The following is an 8,016-nucleotide window of genomic DNA, read 5'->3' as shown; positions in this document are numbered from 1 at the left end:
ATTTTCTTTGCATCATTTAGGAGCACAGGTTCTCCCCTTTTTTCTTTTTCCCACATTCAATTCAGGTGGTGCTGTGGTTTATGCACCTCCACAGAAAGCATTAACGCCCCCAAAATAGTAAACTCTGCAATCCGATGATTAGCAGAATGAGTCGCCAGGGGACCTTCCCTGGTGAAAAGGCAAGGTCCAGGCAGTCGGGTGTCTGCCAACATTGCCCCCAAATCTCAGGCACTGACAATTGTTGGTCACATTCCAGTTGCCCTCAGGGGTGTCAGTATGTTGGATTCAGTGCAGTTTAGAAGACATAAGAATGAAAAAAAAATGTCTCATTGTAATGCTCCTTTCTGGGACTAGAGTATCATTCCCATAGTTCACCTTCTATGGCCCAGCCAGAGAGAAGGGATGGTGGTGGTGGTGATGACAATGATGGTGGTGATGGCTGTGAGGATGAGGGTGGTGATGAGGGTGAGGGTGGTGGTGGTGGAGGAGGTGCTGGTGGTTATGCTGACAGCAACAACAATAGTAATAACATAGGGGACATTTTCTTTTGACCAGTCCCAAGATGTACCTGCTATAATGAACTCCTGGGGAGTCCATCCTCTCCATCAGCTGCTAACATCTCTACAATGCTTTAAAGTTTGCAAAACATTTTATGCACAAGATCACATTTGATCCCTATGAAATAAATTTTATGATCTTTCTCATGTTTCAGATGAAGAAATTGAAGCTTAGAAAATTGAAAGGGCCTGTGCTGGGTCAGGCAGCTAATCAGAGGCTGAGGTGGGATTGAGTCCGAGTTCACCTGCCCCTGGGTCTGGTGCTCTCTCTCCACTAACCCTCACACACTGATTCTCCTCTATACCCGGGAAATACTATTTGCCCATCAGTGAAAGATGATTCCTGATTAGGTAATCAATCGATAGCATGTATGGGCTAGTGGTGGTCAGTGCTGTGGAACATTCCCAAGAAGAAGGCACAGTCCCTTCCTGCCCATCCAGAGCTTTTCGCAAGGAGATGGCATCAAGGCACAGCTAGATTTGGGGCAGAAGAACCTGGGCTTGACTCCCAGTGTTATTGCTCACTGTGAACATGAACTTGGACCTCACTTTCCCTGTCTGTAAAATTAAGAGAAGAGGCAGGGTGATTAGCGGATAGATAACAAGCTGGTGGTCTCCCCTCCATGCCCTGAGCACGCTGGGCACTTAGGCAGCCAACCTCCCCTTCCTGGCCTGATACAAATCTACCCAGCTCAGATGCCACCAGCTCTACAATGTCTCCCCTGCTCCTGCTGGTCTGTAAGGACAGGCCCCCCCATCTCGTATGGTGCTCTCTGCCCTGTAATGGAATATTTTAGTCCCTAAAAACTCCTGGAGGGCAGGCAACATGTCTTATTTAAGTCTAATATTTTCCCCTTCCTTCAGTAGAATGAGGCTGCTAAATGTTTGTTGAATGAATGAAAGAGAAAGCTACCTAAGGCAAGGTCGCCAGCTGCTGCTGCCTGCTCTCTCTGACAGCTTTGAATCTACATCCCCTGAACACCTAGACCGTCCAAGGGAAATGATTCTACAGGTCAGTGCAAGGGTCATCACCAATCCTTCTGTGGCAGCAATGGGAGTCACATACTTGCCAAATTATAGACATTTAATTACCAGGTGCTCTTTAAAGAAATAAAGAACAACCTAAATAGCTGGAGGAATATTCAGTACACATGGTTAGGATGTGCCAACATAATAAAAATGACAATACTACCAAAGTTGATTCACACTTTTTATACTATACCAATCAATTTACCAAAGGAATATTTTATCAAACTTGACAAAATAATAACAAAATTTATTTGGAAAAACAAAATATCTAGAGTATCAAGGGAAATGATTAAAAGAAATAGGGATGGAGGGGGAATAACACTCTAGATCTCAAGCTATATTGTAAAGCAGCAGTCATCAAAACTATCTGATATTGGTTAAAAATAGAAAGATCAATGGAACAAACTAGATAAGGGAAAACCAGAAACATAAATTGCCTAGGAAAAAGAAACTTTTTATGTGATTAAAAAATAGTTAGGAAGATGCATATAGTCTGTTTCAAGGTAAACTTTGCCCTGTGGGATCAAGAAGCTTGTTTGTATTCCCCAGTGGAATGAAGGAAGAAACCCTGGGCTTCTTAGTTCTAGAAGGGCAGGCTCAGAGCCGGAATTACTTAGGTTCATGCCTCCCCAAGAGAATGTAAGCTCAGTGGGGCCTGTTGCTTTTACTTGTGGTTAGGCAAGGCTGAGGCTGGTGGATTCCTCAAGCTCAGTTATTCTGTGCTGCAGGGGGGCAAAGTGGGTGCCCACACTCAATCTAAATGCTAGTTAACGAATAATGGACATGGCTAGCATTTATATGCAGCTTTGAAGTTTGCAAAACACTTTAAAATATTATCTCATTTGAATCTCAAAAAAAAAATCCTGGGTGGTAGGTACTATTATTAATCCTTATCTCACACTTGAGGAAACTGAGGCAGACAATGGTTAAGTGATTTCCCCAGGGTTCTACGTTTAGCAAATGTCTGAAGCTGGATTTGAATTCAAGTCTTTCTGACTCTAGACCCAACAGTCTAACCACTGAGCCACCTAACTAACTAAATCTGTCACCAATGCAGTAAGCCCATAGGAGCAGGGGACTACCAAGCTCAGAAAAACAGGGTAGATCAAAGATTCCACATCAGTATTGAGATCAGACCCATGAGTTGTTAATGTACCTCCAGTCTGGGTGAGAGAGAGAAGGGTGTGGTAAGGAGGAAGAAGAGGAGGAAGAGGAGGAGGAGGGGAGAAGGAAGAAGAGGAAGGAGGAGGAAGAAGAGAAGGAAGCAAGAGAAGGAAGAGGAGGAGGAGGAGGAAGCAGGAGGAGAGCTCCTTGAGGTTAGGGAATGTTTTTGCTTTTATTTATTTATTTTAATCCCAATGTGTGGCCCATAGTAAGCTCTTTTAAAAGACTTTTCGGCAGCTAGGTGTCACAGTGGATAAATTACCAGCCCTTGGTTCAGGTGGACCTGAGTTCAAATCCAGCCTCAGACACTTGACACTTACTAGTTGTGTGACCCTGGGCAAGTCACTTAACCCCCAATGCCCTGCAAAAAAAAAAAAAAAGAAATTAAAAGGCTTGTTGATTGATTGCTATTTACAACAGCAGGAACAGGCCCCGTATACAAAGTGTTTAGAAATATCTTATGTAATGAGACACACACATTTGTTTGGTTGTTTTCAGTCATGTCTGACTCTCCATGGCCTCATTTGGAGTTTTCTTGACAAAGGGACTGATTTGCCATTTCCTTCTGCAGCTTGTGTTACAGATTTGGAAACTGAGGCAAACAGGTCAAGTCACATGTCCAGGGGTTACACAGCTAGGAAGTGTCTGAGGTCAGACTTTCCCCGTCCTTACACTTCACCTCCTAGCTTCTCTCTCTCTGTCTCTCTGTCTCTGTCTCTGTCTCTCTCTGTCTCTGTCTCTGTCTCTGTCTCTCTCTGTCTCTCTGTCTCTGTCTCTCTGTCTCTCTCTGTCTCTCTCTCTGTCTCTGTCTCTCTGTCTCTCTCTGTCTCTCTGTCTCTCTCTGTCTCTCTCTCTCTCTCTGTCTCTCTCTATCTCTGTCTCTCTCTGTCTCTCTGTCTCTCTCTGTCTCTTTGTCTCTCTCTGTCTCTCTGTCTCTCTGTCTCTCTCTCTCTGTCTCTCTCTCTGTCTCTCTCTCTGTCTCTCTCTCTGTCTCTCTCTGTCTCTCTCTGTCTCTGTCTCTCTCTCTGTCTCTCTCTGTCTCTCTCTCTGTCTCTCTCTCTCTCTGTCTCTGTCTCTGTCTCTGTCTCTCTCTGTCTCTCTCTGTCTCTGTCTCTGTCTCTGTCTCTGTCTCTCTCTCTCTCTGTCTCTCTCTGTCTCTCTCTCTGTCTCTGTCTCTCTCTCTGTCTCTCTCTCTCTCTCTCGTCACTCTATTGCTCATTTAGCATGTATGGTAGAGTGACAAGACCCCTGACTACAGGAAGAGACCTGGCCTCAAATTCTGCCTCTGACAATACAACCTTGGGGAAATCTGCAAAGTGAGGAGGTTGCACTAGGTGGACCCTGAGGTCCCTCTCCCAAACTCTAGTTTCACTCTCTGGGGGTCTTTTCAACATCCACATCGATCCACGATGGAGACATTGGGGAAATGTGATTGACTCTCAACAGGACTGCGTGGTCTCGGGAAGACACGGCTTAACCCCATTTCCATCTTCCTGAAACATTTGCCGTTGTTGCCGAATGATCAAAGCCGCTCTCCTCTCACAGCCCCTGAATCTTCTTTTTCTCTGGCTGAGCAAACACTCCTCATCCTTTGGAGAGCCTCCTCAGGTGGTTTGGTGGCCCTTTACCTTCCCGGTCACCTCCCCTGCTCACCCCAGCATGTGCCTGTTCTTCCCCTGACAAGGCCACGGATGACTCCCGCAACAGTCTGGCCAGATCCTGGGCCGCTGCCCAAGGCCACCAGGAGAAGCTAGAGGAGAAGCCATTTCACCCAAGGCTCATTGTTAAACAAGTGACTTGAGATGCTCATAACCCCTGTCTTTGCCATCAGTCATTGACAGCCTCTTCAGTCGTTGTGGGGAGGCCATATTATTGGGTGAGGTTTGCTTGTTGTTGCCTGTGCTGTCGCCATCTTCATGCACATGAAGGGCTGCCACATGGAACAGGACTATGGGACATGGTAGATTGGAGCCTGCAGGGCACATTCAAGTTCTTTGAGTCCAACCCCCTCATTTTATAGGTTAGAAAGCTGGAGTCGGAGAGAGAGTAAGGAAGTTGTTCAGGGTCGAACAGCTAGTAAGCATCTGAGGGAGGATTCATACTCAGGCCTCTTGGTCCTGTCCACTGCCCCATCAAACTACCTAGAATTTTCTCTCTCTGGCCCCAGAGGGCAGAACCAGGCGGAGAAGCTTCAAAGCAGTAGATTTGGGTTTCAGGGGAGGAAAAACTTCCCAATCCTCAGGGTTTTCTTAGAGCAAAAGTGGCTGCTGCAGGTGGTGGTGAGTCTCTCATTAGCAGAGGTCTTCAAACAAATGCCTAATGCTCCCTTGTCCAGAAGGTCTGAGTTAGACGAGGCTCCCTTTGAGACGATCTCCATGGCTGAGATTCTAGAATTCTGGCTCACTAGAAAGACAGTGGTCAATTGGAAGAAGAGATATCTTTGGGGTCAGAGAAGTGCCTCTAATACTTGAGATCAGTGTAACCTTGAACAAGGAGTTCAAACTCTCCATGCCTCAGTTCCCTTTCTGATACAAGGAAGGCATCAGGCTAGCCTCATTCTTAGGTATCTCTTTGCTCTGTGGTCCTATGATCTTTTTGGTATAGTTAATAAGTCACTGACTTCATAAGGACATGAAAACCTAGGATTGGGCAGAATGTTCTGCATGACCTTGTCCAGGTGACTTTGATATTTCAGCCTTTCCCCTTATGTGTTGGGAGTGTTCCCTCAATGGGAGGGGTTGGTGGTGGAACCAAAGACTTGCTGGCAACTGATTAGTGAGATGATGCTAAGTACTATGTAAATTATATAAACATTCTCCTGGAAATGAAGAGAGAAACATAACACAATCAGGGGCTGATCACAAGGGGAAGAGGATGTCACTGATTTTAGCATCTGAGTAAAAAAAAAAACGTAGCCTGATGGATTACTGTATACTGCATAGAGTGGGTTGTTCTGGGCTGGGAGGTCACGGAGTCTGCCCTGTTGAGGCGCTGGCTCCAGCTACATCTGTGTAGGCTTACGGCACTGTTTCCAGATGGAGATAGTGCAGATGGTACAGCCAGCACATATGGGTGGGAGGATTCAGGCCCTTCGAGGAGGTGGGGAACAATCCTCCCAGATGGAAGGGTCAAAGCCACTTGGTATTTTTGGTAGCTCTCAAGAGGAGGAGGATGTGACGCCCCACCCAGATTGCCAGTGCCAGATGATTTACTGGGGGTGGATCCAAGGTGATGGAGAAAAAGTAGTGACTCTCCTGAGCTCTCCCCAAACCCCTCCAGATTGTCAGTGCCTCCTGGTGATACTTTCTGAAGGATGGCATCCTATGGCTGCCCTCTTGGGCATGGTAGAAGGAAGCTGAGAACTGGCCTGGAGCACGGATGGGGCCGTATTGGTGCTGTCTCTGTCCATCGTTTGGGGTTTGGCAGCCGAAGGGCTCGGGGGCCCCTGCTTAACAACAGGAGGTGATGGAACCCAGAGGACTGTGGGAAATGTGTCTTTGCTGAGTCCTAGTCAAGCGCACCCAAAGTTGGTGCCAAGGCAGCCACGTGCTCCTAGGGTCAACAGCACAGAGTGGGAAAGAAGCCCCCAGTCCCTTTGTGTCCCCCCAATACACACACACACCCTGCAATCTCTCAGAGGAGATGCTGTCCTCGTCAGGGCCATGATTTCTCAGAGGATTTTTTAAACCCTTTTAGGGAAAGAGCCCCAGTGCTTGATGACATGGAGTGAGCATCTCTTCTTCATGAAAACAGTGCCACCTGCTGGTCAAGTCGAGACCAGACTATTTTGTAAGCCCAGCCAAGCTCGGCATTTCCCCTTTGGTTTCTCTGCCTGCCTGCCTGCCTGCCTGCCTGCCTGCCTGTCTGTCTGTCTGTGTCTCTCTGTCTCTCTGTCTTTCTGTCTGTCTCTCTTTCTGTCTCTCTCTCTCATCACTATCTACATTCAAGGTGAACTCTCTTTTCATTCAGACCAGTGGCCTTTAGGAGTGAACATCATTTCCCTTTCATCAGATAAAAGGTGGATGGGTTAGAAAGGGAGATGGGTCAGTTCTTTACTTGTAGCTAGTGCCCCGTCATGGGCTGGGGCAGCACAGCAGCATCTTCCAGCCTCTCATCCAACATTCCCACTTTACAGAAGAGGAAACTGAGTCTCAGAGAGGGGGAGGAGAGGCCTGCCCAAGGTCACCCAGCTGAAATGGTGGCACAGCAGGGGTGCCAGTCCCAGCTCCCAGTCCATGGCTTAAAAAACCCTTTGTTTCTTCTGCTTCTCGATCCCTACATTTCCTAGTCTGTCTCCACCTCATGCAGGGACCTGCCCCTTTTAGCAAAGAATGACAAAGGAAGAGAAAACCCCCAACACTGCAGCCAAACTAAGCGGCAGACCATCCAATGTTCTCCTCTGCAGATACTGCACATACCCCAAGGCACCTCAAAGGATCCCAGGCTTTCATGCAGGACAGTGGAAGGAGCCCAGGGTTTGCAGTCAGACAGCCTGAGTTCAGATCCTGCCTTTGTTATTTGTGTGCCCTTGGAAAAGACCACCTTGCTCTCTGGGTCTGTTTTCTCATCTGTAAAACAAGGCTGTGGGACTCATGAACTCGAAAGTGCCTTGAAGATCTAAATGTATGACTCAGTGATCCCTGAACCATAAGGGTTAATCCTCAGCAACCTCCTCACTTTACAGAAGAGGAAACTGAGGCCCAAAGGGGGGGTGCAGGTCTTGCCCAAGGTCACACTAGGGGAAAATATACTGTGAAGGAACTGCAAACGTGTATGAAACAAAGTTCAGGACACATTAGGGTGTTCCAAGACCTGCCTGTTTCCCTTCTGAGTGTGTCATACAAAAAGGGAAGTTGAGGTGATCAGACTCATAGATTGGGAGTTGGAAGGGACCTTGCCAGTCCTCAAGCCCAACTCTCTCTCTCTCTCTCTCTCTCTCTCTCTCTCTCTCTCTCTCTCTCTCTCTCTCTCTTTCTCTCTCTCTCTCGGTGAGGCAATGGGGGTTAAGTGACTTGCCCAGGGTCACACAGTTAGTAAGTGGTAAGTGTCTGAGGCCAGATTTGAAATCAGATCCTCCTGAATCCAGGGCCAGTGCTCTATCCACTGCATCACCTAGCTGCCCCCAACCCTCTCTTTTTAAAGAAATGCAAACAGACCTAGAGAGTTAGGGAAACTTATTCAAGGTCACACAGTAGGAAATATTGGAGCTGAGACTGACCCCTGAGTCTGCAGCCCCCACATTCAATACTCTTTTCTCCAGGAGGAT

This window comes from Dromiciops gliroides, chromosome 2 (genome assembly GCF_019393635.1).
Source record: "Dromiciops gliroides isolate mDroGli1 chromosome 2, mDroGli1.pri, whole genome shotgun sequence".
Lineage (NCBI taxonomy): Eukaryota > Metazoa > Chordata > Mammalia > Microbiotheria > Microbiotheriidae > Dromiciops > Dromiciops gliroides.
Note: the sequence above shows the minus strand (reverse complement) of the source record.